Here is a 22,312-nt window from a genome sequence, read left to right as displayed (position 1 = left end):
AGAATTTAAGCCTGTTTTTTTCCCCCAATTATGTTTACCTTCATTTCATGGCCACTTAAAGATTCTGGTACCAAGTGTGCCCTCAGAAAATGAAACAACTTATTCCTCCTATCTCAAAAGTCAAAATTATTCGTAGTCCACTAAAAGCTCTATTTGCTACTACTATCTTAAATACAAAATAGAGATCTAGGAAGACTGCTGAATTAAGCTCAATTTTTTTAAAAATTTATTTTATTTATTTATTTTTTGAGACAAGAGTCTCACTCTGTCCACCAGGCTGGGGTGCAGTGGCACGATCTCGGCTCACTGCTACCTCCTCTGCCTCCCAGGTTCAAGCAATTCTCTTGCCTCAGCCTCCCAAGTAGCTGGGATTACAAGGCATGTGCCACCACACCTGGCTAATTTTTGTATTTTTAGTAGAGACAGGGTTTCACCATGTTGGCCAGGCTGGTCTCAAACTCCTGATCTCTGGTAATCCGCCTGCCTCGGCCTCCCAAAGTGCTGGGATTACAGGCGTGAGCCACCACGTCCGGCCACTTGATTTTTAAATAGATGTCAAGGTTGCCTAAAAGTAGTATAAAAATTTGTCATTGCATACAACTTCTTTCCAGCTTATCTCCTTCCTACTCAGTAACAAGCTCCCCACTGAGATGATTCCAAATGCACCTGGTATTTTGCATTTAAACAAAATACATTTAAAATCATTTGGGAAAAAAATTTTAAATATTTGCGAGGAAACAAATTATTTACATTGTTCATGTCATATAGCATGGTAGTGCTCATTGAGATTGGAAAATCAACTGTATTACCAAAGATTTTTTTTAAAAAGAAAAAAACTCCAATACAGAGTGAATATGATATAATAGGGATGTTCTATAGTCTGAATGAATCAAATTTAGTGTAAGAGAACCATTAATTATCTATGCCAAGTATACAAATATAATCCAAGTAAAATTAAAGAGTAAATGACCCTTTCAAAATTTGAAATTACCTTTTAAATGAAGCTGCTTCTGACAGCTTGGTATATGCCTTTTGAGTTACTAAATATAATTCAACAGAAATAAGATGGTGTGTGTTCTCTCAGAAATCTATGAAAGGAAAACATAATATATATTTAGTCTAAAAACAAATACGGAAACCCACAAGACCAACAACATTTGGAATGTTCATACTATATCAATAGTACTTACTGTCAAATGATATACAAATAATTATAAATTAAGCCTAGATCAAAAAATAATAATTCCCACCATTAACTGAATCCCTACTGTGCACTTAGTACTGCACTAGGTACTTCACATGCATTGTTTTGCATCCTAACAACAACTCTGCAAGGGAAGTATTATTCTACTTTAAGGCATGGGAAAAACAGAGTCAAGTAAGTTGGATAACTTGCCCAATATCGCACAGCTTATGTGTAACAGAGCCTGGATGAGTCAAATAATTCACTCTCAGAAAACTAATTTGAAGGGTATATTTAACCTACTAAAAAGAATTATAGGGATACTATCTGAAAATATAGGGATATATCTGAAAATATAATCTTATCTATCATCTATCACCACAGGAATGCTGATTTACATACATAAAAATATAAACAGGGTACCATTTTTTAAAGCAGTCTGAATTTCCATGTATAAGCTTAGTGTGCCCTACCTGGCTGTGACAGAATGTTTTAATAGTAAGACCTCGTGTACGCCTTTATGGTCTAGATCATCTTTCCCTGGACCCAACCCAAACTCCTATTCTGGCTTCTTCATTCAACTGCTATTCCTAAATTCCTGCCTATCTCTCTAAGTTTTACTGAAACATTTTTCGTTTCAGGTTCCCATCTATTATCTTGTTTCTTTTTATTTGTGGCAGAAATAGAACTAAAAGAGAATCCCATTGTAACCACCCTCCCTCTTTACTTTTAAGGACCAGCCCACAAAGAGTTAGCTTATCTATCCAACTACAGGACAGGGTGCTATGCTCTGTTAATATCTTTTTTTTTTTTCTTTTGAAGATGAAGAAAGAATCATCAAATTTCTAAGGAAAGGGAGTAAGCAGAAGAAAAATGTTTTAAAGTTTTGAAACTTAGAAATAAATAAACACCATTCTGTAAGATGCTGCAGATGCAGCAGTACAAAAGAGACAAAGTCTGTACTCACAGAGCTTACAACTTAAAAATTTGTGCCTAAGTGTTGTAGTTGCTCCAGATGATACTTAAGACACACTGCGTGCCTCCAAAGACTCACCATGTACCAAGGACACTGGGCATTTAAACAGCTCTTTAGAATTTTATAAAATGCTTTCTTGGCATCTCATTTAAGCCTTATTGCAACAATCTCACAACAACCTACAACGGTAATGGCTATTCCCTCTTTACTAATAAGAAAACAGATTAAGAAAACCTACATTTTGTGGCACAAATAGTAAGAGAAAGAGCCAAGGTTCAAGCCTAGGTCTTCTAGCTCCAAATCTGCTATACTAAAAGTCTCTGCATAAAAATGAATCTGGCTTCTGTCAAGTTAATTAGAGCTCAGTGCATAACATCTGAAATGAACACCTCATAACTCATACATCATACCATAGTTTTACACAGTCATGTCAAAGCAATGGTCATAGGAGGAAAGCAATTAAAGGGATGTAAATTCTAAAGAATAAGGCACAGCACCAAGCCTTTCCCTTCTCCTCAGGCCAAACCCCATTTCCTATACTCTCCACTGCAAGTCTTGCCACACAGTTTGAATATATAACTAAACTATTCCACAGTATCAGAGATCAAAAATTAGTTTATAGCAATAAATATGTAGGGTACTAGAGGGTGGTCGTGGGGCATACAAATATTAAATACCACTAAATACCACTGATCAGAACCCATAGGAATGTCCTTGAACAAAAAGTAGAGTATATGGAAGAACCTACTTAATAATACCCACACTTTTGCTACACTAATATGAACAGTAGTGAAGTTATATTTGTGACTTATCTCAACTCTTATCACTTTGTTAAAAGTCTATTCTCAATCAGATATCTATCCCAAACTGTCTATAACAGAGTGTGGAAGTTGTAATTCTGCCTACTCAGTATGCGTTTCTAACCTTCTTTTCTGATTTAAACATCAGCAGCAACAACAAATAAACATCTACCTTGTGTTCGCAGAAGTCAAACACAGAACCCCCAAGTCCTCAATTCCTTCCTCCAGTTGAAGAGATGGGTATAAGATTACTTGGGTTGTGATTTATTTAAGGTGTGTTTGGGTTTTAATTTTCAACTTATTTAAATTTAAATTTAATGTGTGTAATCTAATTTAACTTACATTTACTTTCATTTTTTATTTCTTTGAGACAGTTTCCCTCTGTCACCAAAGCTGGAGTGCAGCAGTGCAACCTCGGCTCACTACAACTTCCGCCTCCCGGGTTCAAGTGAGTGTCGTGTCTCAGCCTCCCAAGTAGCTGGAACTACAGGCATGAACCACCACACTTGGTTGATTTTTTGTATTTTTGGTAGAAACGGGTTTCGCCATGTTGGCCAGGCTGGTCTCGAACTCCTGACCTCAGGTGATCCACTCGCCTCGGCCTCCCAAAGCGCTGGGATTATAGGTGTGAGCCACCGTGCCCAGCCTTCATTTTAATTTTAAATTTGACTTAAAATTAAATTCAACAATATCCAAAAGAAGTCAAAATCGCTAAGTAATCCTGCATTTTAAAAGGTCTCAACTAAAAAACTTCTCTGTGAAATACTAAAATTTTTGATATTAATGATAAAATAGTTCTCTCTTAGACCAGTAACCAAAAATGAAAGTTCGTATAAAAATTTCTTAGACCTTAACATTAGAAATTTTTATAAAAATCAATGACTTGATGATTTAACAACTTTATCATCACAGATAGACTTAGACCTGTCTGAGAGGGTTAAGAAACTTACACAAGGTCATTAAGCCAACAAGTAGTAAATCAGGACTTAAACTTGGAAGTTTAGTTGCCCCAGGGCCTGTGAGACAAGTCTCACTCTGTTGCCCAGGCTGGCGTGCGGTGGTGCAATCTCGGCTCACTGCAACCTCCGCCTCCCACATTCAAGTGATTCTCCTGCCTCAGTCTACCAAGTAGCTGGGATTACAGGTGCCCACCACATTTTTTTTGAATTTTTAGTAGAGACGGGGTTTCATCACGTTGGCCAGGCTGGTTTTTGACTCCTGACCTCAAGTGATCCACCCACCTCGACCTCCCAAAGTGCTAGAATTACAGGCGTGAGCCACCATGCCCGGCTGCTATGTGATTCTTACCCACTCTACTTTTCTGCTTAATTGGTACCTGGCACACAACTGATACTCAACTGGTTACAAAATGAATAGATGATCAATCACCTCAGTGTTTCACAAACTTCAGAGTTTTCTCAAGATGGTACTCAAGGTCCTATATGTCCTAGCCCCAATCTTATCTTCCCCTACTCTCTAAAATGTATCTCATATATTATAACCAAACTGGTCCCTCAAACACATGCTGCAACTTCCCATCTTGTCCCAGGCTTCCTCTACTGGGTACTTGTCCCCTACACCTCTATGCCTCTACAAATCCTATCTTCAAGTACCAGTCCCAAGTCATTATGTATAAAGTTTTCTCTAATCTCTTTGCCTTGTGATAATGTCTCTCATGTGAACTACTATTGGGTTGGTGCAAAAGTAATTGCAGTTTTTGCCATTAAAAGTAATGACAAAAAGCTAGTATAGAGCTTATTAAATTCAGCAATTCTAAGCTATAGGATCTTTATGGACAATTCCTCATTCTATAAGAAATAAGAACTTACAGCTATTTATAAATCTACCTGGCATCAAACGTAGTTCCTTATACACCATAGGCATTTATTATATATTTAATTTACTGAATTTAAGATACACTTATTATTTAAAAATAAACCTACTACCTCTGAAATAATCTCCCCATTTTTTACATATCATTGTCTAATTTATGATTCCACATGTGTATGTGTGCATACATATGTCAAACTAATCAATACTTAAAATGGGGTAGTAACTCTTATCAGATAACAGTGCTGAAATTCTCAATGTTGACAGAACCCAGTTTTTAAAAGAACCATTAAAGAAGTATTTCACATTCGCACAAAGGTCAGCATATTAATGGTTCTGTACAACTAATCCATACACATATCCTACAGAAGAAAGAAGGAATCCAGGAACAATTTTAATAGTAAACATATATTTAAAACATTACAGGCATTCAGATCCAAAAGATCCATCAGTCACATGTGCCGCCATAACAATTTAGGCGGGTTCTTCACAAATTTAGATACCATTCTTTAGGGATTAGGCTCCTTTCCCATTATGCCTAAAACAAAAAGGACCAGATCTAAATAAAATGCAGCAGTCACAGTCACACAGACACTTGAGTCACTGTCATCTCTGAAAGACGGCCACCAAATGCCATATACACAAATTGATTTTATAAAATAAGTGAATGGCCTATCAGCCTTGCTAAAAGCTAACTGCTAATAGCAGAGACTATGTTGGGAAGACCAACCAAAAAGTACCACAGAAATCTCTGCACTGAAATTTGTTTTAAAGAGGATGGAAGGAGGCAGGCACTGTGGCTCATGCCTGTAATCCCAGCACTTTGGGAGGCCGAGGAGGGAGGATCACTTGAGGTCAGGAGTTCGAGACCAGCCTGGCCAACATGACTAAACTTTGTCTCTACTAAAAATACAAAAAAGTAGCCGGGCATGGTGACACGTTCCTATCGTCCCAGCTAATCAGGAGGCTGAGGCAGGAGAATCCCTTGAACCTAGGAGGTAGAGATTGCAGAGGGCCGAGATGGCACCACTGCACTCCAACCTGGGTGACAGAGCGAGACGCTGTCTCAAAAACAAAGGAAGGTTGAAGGAAGGATGGAAGGAAGAAAGAAGGCTGGAAAGAAAGATGAAATAAAAAGAAGGAAAGAAAGGGAGAAAAGTTCCAAAGCCCATACATAAATTGCACAATCTTATTTTCATTGAAATGACCCCAAAAATAAAAATAAAATATACTTTCAAAGAGTCCTTTGAAAGAGCTGCTTGATTTCATGGTCAAGTTATGTGGTTTGTAAACTTGAAGATATTCAAGTCAGTGATAAACACCAAATCACATGACCCACTTAAGGAACAGGCAGCGAAAAAATCATCTGGAGTTTATACTGGCTGTGCAAATGAATGTACTTAGTCATTACTGAACATCATGACTTACAAAGCAAGCAATTGTTTCCTTTCAAATCCTCATCTTTTCTATCAGTGCTAACAAAATTATTGCCAAAAACACTAAATCAATACCATCTGCTAAAAAAAAACTCAAAACATTAACCTTAACCCATTAAAAAATGTGAGTTAAACATCTTTTCAATTATTATTTTTAACAGTGTTCTATCAGGTAAGCAAAGCAAAACACAACACATACATCCTATGTAGGTAATCATATGAGAATATATGAAAAAAACATAGAATATAGAAAATACTGCTCTAAAGTTATTTTCTATTTCTTGGCTGGGCACAGTAGCTAATGCCTGTAATCCCAGCAGTTTGGGAGGCTGAGGTAGGTGGATCACCTGAGGTCAGGAGTTCAAGACCAGGCTGGCCAACATGGTGAGACCCCATCTCTACTAAAAATACAAAAAATTAGCCAGGTGTGGTGGTGCATGCCTGTAATCCTAGCTACTCAGGAGGCAGAAGAATTGCTTGAACCTGGGAAGGCAAAGGTCGCAGTAAGCCGAGATCATGCCACTGCACTCCAGCCTGGGCAACAGAATAAGACTCTATCTCATGAAAAAAAAAAAAAAAAAAAAATCAAAGACAACTGATGAAGTTACCATCTCTTTGAAAACTGATATGCTTTAAGAAGTTAAGTCCTAAGAACAAATTTTGTAAAATTCCAATACAAAGATGTTTTGGCATTTTCATGGTAATTTCAGCCTTAATGTTACAAATTTTCTTAGAGCATCTGCTACCTAAACTTTACAACATGGCATCCCATGCACAGAGCAAGTAATCCTTGGTTCTTGTTTATCCTAGAAAAAGATGCAAGGGAAAACATACTTAATGTACTATTAAAAGATCTTTCTCAGATTTTTTTCTTCCTCTAGAGGGCAGTTAATATAAACCTTCAGTAAGGGGAGTTTTCAAAAGTGCTTTTTGGAAGTCATCTGTTGCTTCTTCATCAAACAAATAGTTCATTTCTTATGACTCTAAATGAAAGAGTTTGATCAGTTACTAGAAATTTATTTTTAAATAAATTTTAAAAAATCCTCTACGCATCCCCCAGCCCACAGGTTCAATACAAAATACTCCCACGAAGCACAATGACAACGTGGACTTTTATATCTGGCAATGCAGCCCCATGGCTGGAGATCATCTAAAAATGTTGTATTAAGTGCTTAAAATTTTGTTTTAATGTATGGAAGAGCCAACAACAAAGTAAGAGAAATGCTCAAGGGCAGAAATAATTTTTTAAAAAGTACAAGTCTAGAGAGGTGAGTTAGTGCTGAAGCCAATGTTCCCCTGGGGAATCAACATATCCCTGGTGGAACGAACCTGATGGAGGACAGGAGCTACAGAAAATAGGATAATAGGCAGCAAAACTTGAGGGCCTGTACAAAATGGAGAGCCTGAGCAAAGACCGTCTCACATAAAGCTCCCGAGGGGGGTAAATTAAAAAACAGTTAATCTTACAATCCATACACATGAAGGAATGGTTAGGGGAAAAAAGAGTAAATGCATATGGGTAAATCTAAACACTGTTATTTCTGGGGCTGAAAGATCAAGTCCCAAAACTGTAATATCTGATAAAAATAGTTCTCGTCAGAAGGAGGTTCAGGAGAAGGATAAAGATTGCATTTACATTTAGACTTTGTTAAGTATGCATATTAACAGTTCTATGGTAACCATAGAGAAAAGAAGAAATAGAAAACTTCCAACACAGTTCAAGGGGGGAAAAAAACAAACAAAAGATGAGAAGAAAGTATATGATATGGTAGAAAGAATTCAGGTCTTGGAGTCAGATATTCTGGGCATAAATCCCAATTCTGCATATATTTCTTCTAACCACAGACAAGTCACCTACTTTTAAAATTTCAGTTTCCTCATCTTTAAAAGAGGAATAATATGGCCGGGCACGGTGGCTCAAGCCTGTAATCCCAGCACTTTGGGAGGCCGAGACGGGTGGATCACGAGGTCAGGAGATCGAGACCATCCTGGCTAACACGGTGAAACCCCGTCTCTACTAAAAAATACAAAAAACTAGCCGGGCGTGGTGGTGGGCGCTTGTAGTCCCAGCTGCTCGGGAGGCTGAGGCAGGAGAATGGCGTGAACCCGGGAGGCGGAGCTTGCAGTGAGCCGAGATCCGGCCACAGCACTCCAGCCTGGGCGACAGAGCGAGACTCCGTCTCAAAAAAAAAAAAAAAAAAAGAGGAATAATAATACAAACTTTTTAGCCTAGTATTTGAATTAACATGCAGGTACACTATACCTAGTACAGTCCTGAAACAAAGATTGTACACAGATACCTTTTCCTGTCCTGTTCATTTCATGACACTGAAGCATGCTCAACTAGTGAGGAGGTCATTATTTTAGGCTGCTGGATCAGACTATTTTCAGCTTGAGTATCACAACTATTACATAGAATTTTTCCTTGACTTTCTATGTACTCCTTCCTTATTCAGGATTAAAAAACTTCTAAATCAAATTATATGTAGTACCTCAAGTTTATTATTCCTAAACTATGCTTAAATATGTTTAGATTTTCACAAGGAAGATTAAGTTAAATCTAATGCAAATGCCCCTTCCACAGCAAAATGCCATGATTAACAATGCATATAAAATAAAACCCAGCTGTTGCTTTTCAGATAGCTAACTACCCCTGACCTCAGTTCTAGAAATAAAAAAGAATGATTATTAATTATATAAAGATGTATAACTCACCTGTTAATTAAAATTTGTCAAAGTTAAGAATGAGCATGTAATACCAAAATTTGATAAAATAACATCTTGTTGCATGAAGATTACATCATGAGTTTAGAAACTGTACTCCCAAAATTAAAGTGTCCAGTAAAAGCTTAGTAAGTCAAGCAATCCCAGTAACAGTATTATAAAAGTTGACTCTAAGAATAAAAAAAGTGATAAATGTAATTCAATAACCCACATATGGATGATCCATGCCCCTACCCCTTTTTATAATTCTCCAAGGTCAATTTTAAATTCTGAGTGGAATTTTTCTCTTCAACACAGGATGTTTCCAGAATTCCACCATCTGTACATTTACAGAATAAAAATTATGCATCTAAGACAAACTTCAAATGGCAAATCTGTCCCCCAAATTATAACATAATCCAAAAGAAGTACTGTACATGCTTTAACTGTTTGTCTCTACCGGTACAGAAGACTAACTTTAGAGCATATATGCCAAGAAGTCATCAAGGCGACACAATCCTTTTACCTGAAATAAAAATGCTAAAGGCAGAAAACGTCTTCCAAGAAACCAACTGGCAACCACTAAAACTAAAGATGAAAGTTTTATTAGAATGGAAATGGAAAACCTTGCATATATACACATACTCTAATAGAAAATGACATGGGGGAATGTTATATTTAGAAATCTTAAATAGGGGCTATATTATTTATAAAACAGGAGGCATCGGCCTTATAGTAAAAGAGTTAAGAGCTAAAACTCTGAAGTCAGATTGTCCAAATTCAATGGTTAAAGAAATTACATTTTAGTTAGTAGCTCCCTGATAGAAGTGGATAATCATAATACCCATCACACAGCATTCAGCAGATATATAATAACGTAAAGGCCAATACCAAACAACCACAAATCATTAAAAAATCATTACAGTGTAGGCCAGGTGCGGTGGCTCAGGTCTATAATACCAGCACTTTGGGAGGCTGAGGCAGGAGGCTCGTTTGACCTAGGAGTTTGAGACCAGCCTGGGCAACACAGTAGAACTCCATCTCTGTAAGAAGTTAAAAGACAAAAAAAAATAGCTGAGCATGGTGGCACACACCTGTAGTCCCAGCTACTCAAGAGGCTGAGGCGGGAAGATCACTTGAACCCAAGAGGTTGAGGCTTCAGTGAGCTGTAATCACACCACTGGACTTGAGCCCAGGTGATACAGTGAGATCCTGTCTCCAAAAAAAAAAAAAAGTATTAATGTGTAAAGGACACTACTAATCTGCAATTGAGCCCAGAGCTCTAATTACTAATAATCAGGTTATAGTCTTAAAGGACTAAAGGAATATTACTTTACTTTACTGCTGCTGAAGTCTTCTTGAGGGGCAACGATGAGGAATAATCAACTATACTAAGAAGAAAAACGCAGGATGGGCATGGTGGCTCAAGCCTATAATCCCAACACTTTGGGAGACCAAGACGGGAGGACAGCTTGAGCCCAGGAGTTCAAGACCAATGTAGGCAATGAAAGGAGACCTCTGTCTCTACAAAACAATTTTTAAATTAGCCATGCATGGTGGTGCACACCTATAGTCCCAGATACTTGGGAGGGTAAGTCAGGAAGATTGCCTCAGCCCAGAAGTCAAGGCTGCAGTGGGCTATGATCTCACTACTACACTCCAGCCTGGGTGACAGAGCAAGACCCAGTATCAAAAACAAACAAACAATTTGGTAAGCACAGCAATTCAATCTGCCCAGCACATAGTTTAACTGCTGAGGGGGTGAGGAGGCTGGGATAACAATGTATTAGAGATACAGGCTATTCAGCTGGGCACAGTGGTGGCTCACGCCAGTAATCCCAGCACTTTGGGAGGCCAAGGCCAGCAGATTGCTTGAGGCCAGGAGTTTGAGACCAGCCTGGCCAATATGGTGAAACCCTGTCTCTACCAAATATACAAAAAAAAATTAGCCAGGTGTGGTGGCGGGCGCCTGTAATCCCAGCTACTCAGGAGGCTGAGGCACGAGAATCGCTTGAACTTGGGAGGCAGAGGTTGCAGTGAGCTGAGATCGTGCCACTGCACTCCAGCCTGGGTGACAGAGTGAGGCTCCATCTCAAAAAAAAAAAGAGAGAGAGAGACACAGGCTATTCCAAATGGCTTAGTTCTCTCAGGTTCCAGTGAGTTAAAAAAGGATCTATTGCAGAAAATTATTAAAGCTTAGTTTGCATTTGATTTTCTTTTTTAAAAATTGTTAACTGACATAAAAACTGTATATATTTATGGTATACAACATGATGTTTTCATATACGTATATATCATGAAATGGCTAAATCAATATATTTGACCTTGACAGCCTATGAAAATCTAGGCAGTTTCTGAAAAAGTAACACCCATGTCTAAAACCTACAGTTGGGAATGAAAAAGAAAGACTCTGAAGAATGCTTGAATTCTTATACCACCACCCCCTCCACCAACATTCCCCACCCCTGGGGAGAAACTATTTGAGACCGAACTGTTAACTGGCAGCAACCACCATCAGCATCACCTGAACAGGCTTCTAGGGCAGCAATCTCATAACCACTCATTTGGTGGCCACTAATTTACTCTTCATTTCAAAGTGGTCTTTTTATCTAGGTTTAAAAAAAATGAAACTATCTAAAAATTTTTTGCAGCAGCAGCGGCATATGGAAGCACAGTCATCATTACCCTCCATTATCCTTTTCAGCTGGCAATAACTTGGGGTTGTAAAGCAAAGAAAAAAGAGTTTGGGTGATTTTAATCAAACCTTGGATTCTAGCCCTGCCCTGCAGCATGCTGTAATATGAGAAAGGTTCCAGCCTCACATTCCAACAGAAACGCATTTTTACGTGAAGAGCCCCCCTCCATTAACTGCCACCTCTCCTTTCGTTACTATTTTGAATCAATGCAGCAGATATTTTTAAAGTATCTGCTACTTTCAACTATGCTAGATGCTACATTAATTATGGTACCATCCTTGAAAAAAATGAATGAATTACATTTAACAAATGCTTAAAGTGGAACAAAAGGAAAATAAAACACTTTTAGGAGTATGAAGACATACAAAAAAAAAAAGTAGAATCAACATGCTGCTAACTCTCTCTACAAAGTACTTTAAGTATCAGCACCAAATCATTTAAGGTGCTTTTGAAATGTAGAAGAAAACAGTGTATAAGCAAAAGCAGAAAGGCTTTAAAATAAGCTCCACCATTTATAGGTAGCACAAGCTTAGACAAATTCATCACTCCAAAATTCAAATATAAACATCTACCTTATGTAAGGGTTGTTGTAAGAAATGAGTTACATTTCTCATTGCAGCGCAGTGTCTGGCACATATGATCAATAAATAGAGGCCAATATCATTAGAGGCATTTTCAACATATTTACTGGTGAATTTTCCTGTTTGGTGGAAAAAATTTATCATGTCAATAAAACTTATTACTGTTCTGAAAAACAAGGTAAAATAAGTTTCATAAATTAATATGTAACTTAATATATACATTAGAAGTATTTATCTTATAACAAGTTGGGAGATGGGAAACTGCAACTAAGAGGCATATAATATTTCATCAGGGAGCATTTAAATAAACAAACAAAAAAATGTAATGAGATTCTGAGGACCTGGAGAGGGAAAAAACGTATGAGAAGTAGCTATACCTATTTGTCAAGTTGAAAAAGGTCCTGTCTCCTCCCATTATTCTTCCTCCTCTTCTCAACTCCTATAGGGAAGAAATATGTTCTCAGATACTGGGAGTCAAAAAAAAAAAAAAGGAAAGAAAGAAATCTGAAGCAGAAAGGTAAACAAGGAAGCAATCTACATATATTAAAACACTTTGCTAATTCTTTAGGTGAACAGAACTTTTCAGTTTTACAAGCTTCACTTCAAAACACATACTTTTTTTTGCTTTTTACTTATATTTTTATTTATTTGCATAAATTTAAGGCGTCCAAGTGCAGTTTTGTTACATGGGTAATGGTGAAATCTGGCCTCTTGTGTAACCATCACCCAAAGAATGTACGTTGTACCCATTTGCAATTTCTCATCCCTCACTCTCTCCCACCTTTTCCAGTGTTCAATGACTATTACTCCACATTCTACTTCCATGTGTATGTGTTATTTAGCACTTATAAGTGAGAACATGTAGTATTTGACTTTCTAACTTCTTACACTTAAGATAATGCCCTCCAGTTCCATCTATGTTGCTGCAAAAGACATGACTGCGTTCTTTTTTAAGCTGCATAGTATTCGTGTGTGTGTGTTGTGTGTACATCACATTTTCTTTATCTAGTCATCCATGATGGATGTTTAGGTTGATTCCACATCTTTGCTATTGTCAATAGTGCTGCAATAAACATACTGAGTGCAGGTATCTTTTTGATATAATGATTAATTTTCCCTTGAGTACATACTCAGTAGTGGAACTGCTGAATCAAATGGTAGTTCTACTTTTAATTCGCTGAGAAATCTCCATATTGTCTTCCATAGAGTTTGTACTATTTATATTCCCACCAACAGTGTATAAGTGTTCCCTTTTCTCTGCATCCTGATGTAATTTGGAATTAGGTCTATCAGTCATACCACTATTTATTCTGAATTAACTCAGATAATTCAGACTAGCTAACAGGAGAGAAGCAGATTTCCTTTGGGAGAGAGGGTAAGGGACAAGAAAGAGAAATGTACGATTTTAATGCATGGACACTTAGGAGATGAGAAAGCATCATTTGGGGCCGGGCGCGGTGGCTCAAGCCTGTAATCCCAGCACTTTGGGAGGCCGAGACGGGTGGATCACGAGGTCAGGAGATCGAGACCATCCTGGCTAATACGGTGAAACCCCGTCTCTACTAAAAAAAAAAAATACAAAAAACTAGCCGGGCGAGGTGGCAGGCACCTGTAGTCCCAGCTACTCGGGAGGCTGAGGCAGGAGAATGGCGTAAACCCGGGAGGTGGAGCTTGCAGTGAGCTGAGATCCGGCCACTGCACTCCAGCCTGGGCTACAGAGCGAGACTCTGTCTCAAAAAAAAAAGAAAGCATCATTAACCAAGGAGAAAGAAACAGAGCAGAGAAAAGGAGATTTTAAGAAGGTGTGCACCAAAGGCTATGGAACAAATATAATGATCAACATACCACTCACTCTGATATTTTAGAGGCAATAATTTGCCAGCATGTCTCACTCAAAGTGAAATGCTGCTGTAGATTATCAACTTATCAACTGTAGAACCATGAAACAGAAAACCTTATAATTTGAAACACTGAGGTCTGGATATATGCAGCTGTCCTATCTCATGATCAAATTGTATTAAATCATTTATGAAAATCATTATCATTGAAAATTCAATGTTTATTTAATTACATCTTTAAAAACCGGTTGGAATGACAGGAAAAACATGCAAACTTACTTCTTCCCTCAAAAGCCTCTGTCAAGCTTTGCTAAACTCTTTCTGCTTATAAATGTAGAAATACATAAATTTCTCAACTTAAATTTAAAACCTAGCATACAAAATGATATAGAGAGGTTCTTGTCAAGCTTGAAGGGTTCCACAAAGAACCCTTCCTAATAAATCTTCAAGCACTGCAAAGGCTCTTGAGAATGATAGCTAAACACACCAAGTCACTCTGAGTCAAATGCAAATTCTACCAACCTTCTGAACACAAGTGAAATGGTTTCCAGGTCTGGTTCAGAAAGAATTACACTACAAAGTTAAGGCGGATACTCTATGCTTCCTACCTAGTAATCTCACTACTGGATCTTGAGCCCAAATATGTCATTCAATCCTGTATAGTCCATTTTCACACTGCTATAAAGATACTACCTGAGACTGGGTAATTTATAAACAAGAGGTTTATTTAATTGACTCACAGTTCTGCATGGCAGAGGAGACCCCAGGAAACTTATAATCATGGTAGAAGGTGAAGGGGAACCAAGGCATGTTTTACATGGTGACATGGTGGCAGAAAAGAGAGAGAGCTCAGGGAAAACTGTCACTTTTTTTTTTTTTTTTTTTTGAGATGGAGTCTCTGTCACCCAGGCTGGAGTTCAGTGGCACGAGCTTGGCTCACTGCAGGCTCCACCTCCCAGGTTCAAGGCAATTCTCCTGCCTCAGCCTCCTGAGTAGCTGGGATTACAGGTGCCTGCCACCACATCTGGCTAATATTTGTATTATTTTTAGCAGAGACAGAGTTTCACCATGTTGGCCAGGCTGGTCTTGAACTCCTGACCTCAAGTGATCCGCCCACCTCAGCCTCCCAAAGTGCTGTGATTACAAGCATGAGCCACTGCACCTGGCCAAAAATTGCCACTTTTAAACCATCAGATCTCATGAGAACTTCACTATCACAAGAACACCATAGGGGAAACCACTCCCATGATTCAATCACCTTCTACCAGGTCCCTCTCTTAATACATGGGGATTACAATTCGAGATGAGATTTGAATGGAGACACAGAGCCAAACCATAACAAATCCTTAAGTGCTTTCATATCTTACGATGCATCATCCCAGAAAATGTCTTTTTTAACCAATTATCTTTGGAGCTGGCATCTGTCAAAATAGTTTATTTTTATTCAAATAGTTGTTTACTCAAAACCTGAAGGGAAGAACCCTTTAAAGAAAAAAGTTACTTCAAATGCTTGTGCTTTCCACTCCTCTTCCCAACCCCATCTGAATAGTTACATTCCAAAGCAAAAAAAAAAAAAAAAAAGCAAGAAGAGAAATAAAATTAATTGGAGATAGCACTGTAGTTAAGAACATCATTTCGGTTTGAAGAGATGGAACCTGCAGTGAAATACAGCCAAAAGGTGCATTGTTCATTCAAAAACAACAGCCCTGCTGATCACAGAGGTAGAGAAGTACTCTACATATGGCCAGAGACATGCACCTGCTTAGAAATTATAAACTTGAAGGCAAAAGCATGCCAAAGATCCGTGGGATGGATAAGCATATTTCTGGAGTCACAAAAAATAAAATAAAATAAATTTTAAAAAATAAAAATAAAAAAGACCTGTGGGAGTAACATACAGCTAGCTGTAGGAGGAAAAAGGGATCTCATTTTAGTGATATTTTCTAATAACACCCTCAGCCAGCTGCCATGTAAAATAAATCCTACAATTTCTTGAGTACTATGTGGCAGGCATTATGCTAAGCACATTATATACATTATCTTGTATTTCCTATAAAGACTATGTACAGCAGGTATTACTATGCATATTTTGCAGGTAAAGCATAAAGTTCAGTAACTTGCCTAAGGTCTCTTTTAACTGTGCTGAGATTGCAAGTGAGCAACAAATGACAATTATTATTATTATCATAATTCAGCTCAAATTAATGCCTGAAACCTGGCAAGCTTCTAGAATATCCATTTATGTCCTATAATGTTCTATCCCCCAAAGAGTCCTTAAAATTCTCTTCTGGAGGGTTTCTAAGCACTTAGGTTCCAAAAGCACCATGCTTTCCTATCTTTAACTTCCTCCAGAAAGGAAGTCCTCTCAGTAACTTCTCTTGGTCCATGTGTTCCCTATCCTTAAGGTCTTTTCAAATATTCCTTGTGAATCACCCAATGGCTAGCTTGCAAATCCCTTCAAGCCCCATGGGTATCACACGTCACTATGTGCCCCAAGGAGTTATGTAGTCTACTTAGGTATTTTATGATGTATCTACTCTCTGCTCATCCTTCCCCTAATATAACTGAATAGCCCGAATATCACCTCCATTCTCATAAATCAATTCATACTCCCTTAAATACAGACTCAAAATCACCCTCCTTACAGAAAATTTGCCCTTGATTAGCTTCACTTAACTATAACTACTTTTGTAACAGGGCACTGGATTGGAAACAAAGAGATCTTGCCTCAAATTTTGGTTCTTTTACTAGGTATGGTACCTGGGTAAATCATCTTTCTGGGACCCTTTTGGTGAACATAAATGAGAGGAATCAGGCTAAATAAGCACAAAACTAATTCCCAAATCTAAATATTTAGGCAGAAAGATTAGCAAGAGCATAAAATTTAAAAACAATAGTTACAAAATTTAAAAACGTTTTTAAACACCTTAAAGTAAAAATACATATATACAACATATTAGCTGGGCGCGGTGGCTCACACCTGTAATCCCTGCACTTTGGGAGGCCAAGACAGGTGGATCACTTGAGGTCAAGAGTTCAAGACCAGCTGGGCCAACAGGGTGAAACCCCGTCCCTGCTAAAAACACAAAAATTAGTCAGGCGTGGTAGCCAGTACCTGTAATCTCAGCTACTCCAGGAGGCTGAGGCAGAAGAATTGTTTGAACCCAGGAGGCAGAGGTTGCAGTGAGCCGAGATTGTGCCATTGCACTTCAGCTTAGGCAACACAGCGAGACACTGTTTCAAAAGCAAAAAAAAAACAAAAAAACCCACAAAGATGCATGTGTGTGTGTGTGTGTGTGTGTGTATATATAACATATTAAAACCACAAAAAGCGAGTAACTTTTAAATGTCAGAGAGTGGAGGGGCCATTACATTGTCCATTTTCCATTCTTTGGCATGATGAAAACCCAGGTTTTCACTGCTTTTAAATCCCTTAAAAAGTAACTGGGCTATGAATTTCGATACTTTTATTAGTCCAGTCTCACACAGCTATAAAGAGTTACCTGAATGGATAATTTAAAAAGAAAAGAGGTTTAATTAATTTAATTTCATGATTCCACAGGCTGTACAGGAAGCATGGCTGGGGAAGCCTCAGGAAACTTACAATCATGGCAGAAGGCAAAGAGAAAACCGGTGTGTCCTACATGGGTGGAGCAGGAGAAAGGACCAGCACAGGGGGAGATGCTACACACTTTTAAACAACCAGATCTTGTGAGAACTCTACCATGAGACAGCACTAGAGGGACGGTGCTAAACCATTAGAAACCACCCCCATGATTCAATCACCCACCACCAGACTCCACCTCCAACACTGAGAATTACAGTTCGACATGAGATTTGGGTGGGGACACAGAGCCAAACCATATCAATAATCTCCTATTGACTACGCAATATTTTATATGCCCATATTAGTTTAATACACCAAAAGTATTTTAAATGCTGTCATGGTTAGCCTTATGTGTCAACATGGTTAGGTTATAGCACCCAGGTATTTAATCAAACACCAATTTAGGTGTTGCTATAAACATATTTTGTAGATGTAGTTAATGTCTATAATCAGTTGACTTTAAGTAAAGGAGATTACCTTCCATAATGTTGGTAGGACTCATCTACTCAGCTGAAGGCCTTAAGAGCAAAACCTGACGTTTCCCAAAGAAGAAAGAATTCTGCCTCAAAACTACAGAATCAATTCCTGCCTGAATTTCCAGCCTGCTGGTCTGACCTACAAATTTTGCACTTGCCAACTCCCACAATTGCATGAGCCAATTTCTTACAATAAATCTCTTTAACAAATACACATATATATGTGATAATGGTCTGTTTCTCCAGAGAACCATAATGATACACTAACACAGTGAAAATCAAACTGGTACTATTTTGCTTCAAGAGGCTCCACCAGGTCATTCACACAAGAGGTGGGAGGGATTCCCCTCCCAGCCACCTGCAGGTAACCAAGGAGTGCATCATCTGTGTGGTATTTAAAAACTGTAATAAAACCAACTAAAAGTCTTTCTGCTGTATTATCACCAGGAGCTGGCAATTCTAAACCTCAGTGCTAAAATACTCTTTCCAACTATAGCAGACAGCTCCCACCATCAAGACCCCTAGTATGTCACTGGTAGTGGTCAGCTTCCCCCACCTCCCATGCAAATCATTTATCCAATAGTTCTTCTATTCCTTAGGCTCTCAAAATTAAAAACAAAACTAATAATAACAACAAAGGTTAAGGGCAATCAGTGTGTTTTCTACAATATTTGCCATTGTGAGTTACAGCCTATCACTTTAATAGAAAAGTTCATCTATAGTGTCACGTGATGCCTCACTCAAAGCAAAACTGAGTCTATTTATATAATCCAACAAATTATGATTTAGTGTTAAAAGTATTTTTAAAACAACAACCTAAACAAGAGGTTCACAGTCATAACTACATGCCTAGAGGCCGGAAAATGTGCCAAGATTTATGGGATCACATTCAGCAGAATGGACAGGGCCCTACTAACAGGACTGCAGTGACTCATCCCCTTTTGAGTCACTCTGAGACCCAAGTCATCTTGGTCACTATTGGAGAAAAGGTCTAACTCACCAGAGGAAAAGGACAGAAAGTGATACTAAAAGCAGTCAACCCTGTGTGAGTTAACCTCATTAAAGGGCCATGCTTTTCATCAGAGGCAGTGCAGCAGCTGGACCATAAGTTAGCAGATCAGCACTCTTTGGTAGCTCCTTGTCCAAAAACTGTACTTCCCCATTGTAACAAATATTCTTGATTCTATCAAGTGGCGGGAAATGGCTTTCTAACTAGGGTATGCAGATAATTGAGAACGTACTATACAATAAGAAAATTGATAACCAAAGAGCACAGAACCAATGAGCTCAACTTAGCAAATTACTTCATATTTCACAAACTAAAGATTAAGGAAGACAAATGTATGTATATATGAAGACAGTGTTTTGGTTATACCTATTTTGATAGTTCTTCCAATACAGACACTGTACATATTTCAGATATAAAAAGAAATAGTGAATCTATAAAATAGCCAGCAGTTCACTGTACTTAATCGAAAACTGCCATTATTGGTTAAACTGTAAAATACATCTAAATCCTATGAAATAACAAAAATAATTTACCTAGACAGAAAGCTAAATGTACTAAACAATTAGAAGAAAGAATACAATTCCAAAGATTTTCCAGAATACAGGGCAATCAAACCTCAACATACCATTCATATATATAGCTAGCCCAACTTGCCCAAGAGGGCAAGTGCTCTGTGTTTCAACAACGAGCACTTCCTCCAACCATGAACTAATGTCTAAAGACTTGCATGCTTTCTCAAGTGCTTTATTTCTCAAAAACCGTGGGAAAAGGCGGAAGAAAATTAAAATCAAGCCTTATCAGATAAACAATATTGTCTACTTAAAGAAATAAGAGTAAATTGAGACATATACAGAAATTAACATGACAGTTAATTCAATTACTTTAGAGATCAGTGTTATCTCTTCATTTTGTAATTTGAAAACTTATTCAATATGCTCATTTACATATTAAGGCACTGTTTATGTTTAGGCCTTGCTTTGCACTTGTAAATACCAGCAGTCCTCCTAAACATAAGGACATTATAACTGTGTATTTCACTAAAGCATAGATATTCAAGGCCATCAAGAATTTACAAGCTAGCAAGACATCGCAGTACCAATAAATAAAAAATGTTCTAGTTTTCCTGAATTAGTTCAAGTCAGACCACCAAATCAGATCTAAAAATTACCTGTAATAATACAGTAATTTTTAAAACAAAAACGTCTAACATTTGAAATATGAAACACCCGAAACACGCAAAGCAATCATCAGCTCTCACCCTTCACCAATGACAGTGTTATGATTCTTCCCACTTTGTGGCAAAAATCCAATTCCTTTCTAATTATATTGAGATACTATATTATGTAGATTAGGAAGCACATATTAATCACATCCAATAAAACATAAATACAAGATAAATAATAACTAAATAATTACCTTTGGTAATAATAATGAGCCCACATACCAAACACTGGCCACTGGGGAAAACTAAATGTGCTAATGTGTGTGTAACAACAGATCTTGGGTTATCAATATTTTTTAAAAACACTGATAATGGCAAATATATATATATATTCTCCTTATAGCAGAAATAAAAAGGAAGAGTAAAATCTTAAGAACTGCTAGTAATTTGCTGCACCCTGATGTAAAATTGCCTTTACTGGTTAAACTAAAAGACTAAACCCAACAAAATAGCTTTTAGGAAAAATGTGGGCAGAAAAACAATGAGTTGCAACTGCAAACATTGACAGCACTGGCTTTCCATGTCATTATCACCATAATTCTAAAAGCATTTAGTTCATCCCATGACAAAGGAAATAAGACAAGCTAAACTCTGCAGGGTAGAGAAGAGTTCAAAAGGAAAACTTTGGTTGGCTTCCTTGGGTGAAGAGAACTTTTAACTACTATCAGTTTGACAAAGAAACGCAGAATCTGGGTGAAGCAAGAGTTCAAGCGGTCCCTAGGAATATACAATATTTTCCCGAAATCCACACGCGCGGAGCGGGATATATTTCTTAAAAAAAAAAAAAAAAGGGCATGAATTGCAAATGAAGCAGTAGGAGTTCAGCATCCAATAGGTGGCTGGTCATCTTTCTGGTTCGTAAGGTCAAGACGCCCTTCTCATCTACGACCCGCAGAGAAGAACTGACTCCCTCCTCTCTAACCTCTCCCTGGAAGCCAACCTTTGCCATCTCATGCCACCCTCGCAGACAATCCGCCAGGACCCGGGACACGCCCCCACGAATGACTACTTTCCTCCGGGATGCATCTCTGCCCCATGTCATCCGCAACCTCCAGTCTGAGGGCCGCTTTGGCCTCAGGGTCCCCGGTGCCTCCCTCCCAGCCCCTCACGGCTGCCCTTAGGGCTCTCCTGGTTCCCCGTTCTCAGTCCTGGCCCTTCTCGCACGCCTGGGGTCCCGGCTTTCCCTCCACACGCGCGGGAGGTGCCGCCTCTCCAGTCCCTACCCGGTCTCCCAGTCCCGCGGCGCCGGGCGGCTGCACGCCGAAAAGCATCCACTGAGGAAACAAGTGCCTGCAACGCTCCGGCTGCGAACTCACCTTCAGTCCGGGCTCTCAGATCCTGGCCCGGAGCCGCGCTTCCGCCTGGCGCGGTCCGCGTCGCGAGCGGGACCGGAAGTCCCGCCCCCCGCCCGCTCCCGGCCCGCCGGCCTCGCTTGGCTACTGCTCCCCGGGAGAGGGATCACTGGCGGCGGGCGGCGGGCGGCGGGCAAGGGGCAGAGGACAGGGGAGCCTGGCTTGAAAGGGCGAGGCAGGCGCCAAAAAAATTCCCTTTCGCGCTCCTGCTCTTTCTAGTGTATCCATCGACCAGTGTGCAAATGCTTGACCAGGCGTCTATTCTGCTCAAGCCCAGGGAGGCACAAGATGACTCAGACACTGACCTCTGTCCTCACAATCTAGTTAAAAGTTGATATAAGTAAAAACAGAAGTAAATCACTCCGCAAGACAGTGCGATAATTCACATTATTATCACCTGCTGTATATGGCCTGTGAACAACCAGGCACTGCTGTAGGGACGGGGGATAGAGTGAACAGAGGACCGCCCCAGCTCTCCTGGAGCTTACACTCAGGGCAAGGAACTAGCTATAGAATAAATCTAGCTATAGAATAAAACTAGCTATAGAATAAATGAATAAATAAATAAAACTAGCTATAGAATAAACAGCGGCGGCTCCCTGG

At 38.9% G+C, this 22,312-nt stretch overlaps 1 protein-coding gene across 7 annotated transcripts in view; it reads right to left on the bottom strand.

Annotated features, from left to right (window-relative positions):
- DISP1 (dispatched RND transporter family member 1) overlaps positions 1 to 21,764 on the bottom strand; it is a 206,707-nt gene extending 184,943 nt beyond the window's left edge. Inside the window, exons 1-6 of one of the 7 annotated variants that reach the window (XR_004433502.1) lie at positions 21,674 to 21,764; positions 12,583 to 12,644; positions 12,197 to 12,324; positions 8,941 to 9,119; positions 5,214 to 5,327; positions 992 to 1,088 (exon numbers count right to left, since the gene is read on the bottom strand). The gene's annotated coding sequence lies outside the window, so the exon portion shown is untranslated. Of the gene's footprint in view, positions 1 to 991; positions 1,089 to 5,213; positions 5,328 to 8,940; positions 9,120 to 12,196; positions 12,325 to 12,582; positions 12,673 to 21,580 lie in introns of all 7 variants that reach the window. The other 6 variants (XR_004433501.1, XR_004433504.1, XR_004433503.1 and 3 more) reach the window with 6 other exon arrangements.
- Between the last annotated feature and the right edge of the window lie 548 nt (positions 21,765 to 22,312).

Source organism: Trachypithecus francoisi, unplaced genomic scaffold (genome assembly GCF_009764315.1).
Source record: "Trachypithecus francoisi isolate TF-2019V2 unplaced genomic scaffold, Tfra_2.0 Lachesis_group5, whole genome shotgun sequence".
NCBI lineage: Eukaryota > Metazoa > Chordata > Mammalia > Primates > Cercopithecidae > Trachypithecus > Trachypithecus francoisi.
The sequence above is the reverse complement of the archived record's forward strand: the minus strand, read 5'-3'. Positions and strand labels throughout refer to the sequence as shown.